Here is a 2,847-nt window from a genome sequence, read left to right as displayed (position 1 = left end):
AAATAATATTTTATTAAATAATTTAAAAAAAAATCTTTTTTCAAAATGATTTATCTGGTTATAAATGGTTAGTTTTATTGGACATTTTAAGTTATAGAAAATTGCTTCTCCAAAATAATCATTATTTGGCAAAAGAACGTTTTGGATTTCTACCCACCACATAGTCTTATATATATATTTGTACGTAAACATATTATGTTTCTTGGATTTTTTTAAAATTCTTGTGTATTAACCTTTGACCATCCATATAATTTTCATAGCTCTTTTTTGTGATTTGACATGATCAATCATGTCATTGACTTTTCTAGAAATATAAAAGCCATTGTGATATTTACACATAATAATTCGAGCATGATATTTTGATTAGATATTCCATCCATTAGGTACGGACAATTGAGTGTCAATCTTCGTTGTATCAGGCTGGATAATATATATTTTTATATTGCCACTGAGTTCACAAGTTTGTGTAGTTGATTAGAATGAAATATAAAAATAGGAACAAACTGAGATTGAACTATTGTATAATGTTATATAATTTTTATAGGCATACGAAATGTTGGTAATTTTAAAACCCTACTAATCGATATATGTAAGTATACATTAGATAGTAGTCATTTATAATGTTATATTTAAATATTTTATAATGCATTAATTGATTGTTGATGATTATATATATTAAAATAGGTAGGTGATACAAAAACGTATTAGTCATATAATCAAATATTATCTTATGGTAATAATGATAATACGTAAATCGATCCTTAGGTTGTTCTAATGTAAATGCATACCTATAGGCAAACACATAGTAACTATTAGAATCGTTACATTATTATTACATTTGATTATTTGAAGAAAACCTTTAATTTAATATATATATATATATATTTATAACTCTGCATCAGGGAAGAGGGAACTAATTTACTATGAAAAATCATTTACATTATTTCTGTATTTCTCAGTTATATAACGATCACATGTACTAACAATCGTAGAAGGAGAAAGAATGTACTTATGAGGCAGATTTAAAAATATACAGTTCATATAGTCAATTCGCCAACCGAATGCAATTTCAGTCAATGAGCACTTATTGTTATATTCATGTTTTAAATATAATTGTGTAAAAATAATGTAATGGACCTGTAGTAGGAGAAAAATAAACGGAAGGGCCATTTGTAGTAGGGGAAAAATAGGTGGAAAGGGGAAGGTGGTGATTTCAGGTGAGACGAGTAAATTATTATATTAAATACGGTGAAACAGAGCGATACGTAATGTACGGTGAATATGCGGGATTGATGACCTGTCTTCAATGGGCAAGGGATGCGTCTGGCGGACTGGTTGCCTGTGTCCTTCAAAGAAATGACAGTTCAATAATCCCTGCTACGACGTCAATACTGGGCAATGTGTCGCAGTAGGTTTATTTGTACGTGTATGTGTGTTTGTGTGTGTGTGCACGTGTCTGGAAGTCGTGTAAAATTATGTTGTTTGTTTCCACGTAATATCGTCCTACTACTGTGTTATACCTATCCGCCTAATGATGTTTGAATAAATATTCAACTCACTTACCTTGCGCGTAGATTGCTGCAGCTGGTCTCCCGAGTGGTTAGTTATTTCTTCGGGGTCGTGTTTGACAGTCGATATCACGATACCAATATATGTATCTTGGTTTATATAATCTGTAAAATTTCGTATACCTAACACTCTTTTATAATTGTGACTATTACCACGTGGTCTCAAGATTCATACATTCGTAGCAAGAGTACATACAGTCCATTCGCCAACCGAATGTAATTTACGTTAATTTTTATTGTGGTAAACACTTGTGTTCCAAAATAGGTGTTAAAGATTCCTATATTCGTATCAAGAGTACATATAGTCAATCCGCCAACCGAATGTAATTTAAGTTAAATGAGCACTTATTACTATACTTATATTCTAAATATAGCTCTTAAAATTCATACATCCGTAGCAAGAGTACAAATAGTCAATTCGCCAACCGGATGTAATTTAAGTTAACGAGCACTTATTGCTATATTAATGTTCAAAGTGTAATTGTGTAATAATAATGTAATGGGATTACGATATGATGATAGTCACAGAACTTTATGATTTTAAACGATTAATGGATAGTTGAGTGGAAAATGAACAATTTGAATTTGTCTAATAGAGAGATAACTAATTCAGACAATCATACCGAATGCTGAGATAATCCAATATACATATACTGTATACGCATATACGCAAACTATATAAGCGCTCCCTTGAACAGTAATGGAAGAGTGTCGTGATGTTGACTGGCGTGGACGTTGTGCATGGGTCTTTTTCTGAAAGATTCTGTTGTTGGATCGATTCTGTATGGTGCTTATATAATATGATTTCTGTGTAATCCCTTCTTCTGATATTCATCGATGAATACGTGATATTAAAGTATTGATATTCTTTCTTATTTTGGGCGGTGCGACAAAGGTAGCACTGGTAATTTATAGTTTTGTTTTGACCGAACGTCTTGATTGGAAAATTATCGTAGCGGTATTGTAGTATATAATATATATGTATATCAATACGTTAGAATGCATTCATGGTTTTATAATATACGGTGTCGTCTGGCGCCACTGATAATTGATTGTGTTGTTTTTACTAAACGTTTGATCGGGGAGGTGTAGAATATTATTTATGCGTTTCTTGTGTCGCGTGTATGTAAGATGAGTGCGTGTAATGTATACATGTACCTGATGCATACGTATATAATATGTATATCGGACCACCCGCATTCCATAATATGGTCCGTTGTCATTAGTTGTCTCGTGTTTTATTTCAAGTTTAAATATTATCTATTACACAGATACAAAA

Source organism: Acyrthosiphon pisum, chromosome A2, assembly GCF_005508785.2.
Source record: "Acyrthosiphon pisum isolate AL4f chromosome A2, pea_aphid_22Mar2018_4r6ur, whole genome shotgun sequence".
NCBI classification, from domain to species: Eukaryota; Metazoa; Arthropoda; class Insecta; order Hemiptera; family Aphididae; genus Acyrthosiphon; species Acyrthosiphon pisum.
This window is presented reverse-complemented; position numbering follows the sequence as displayed.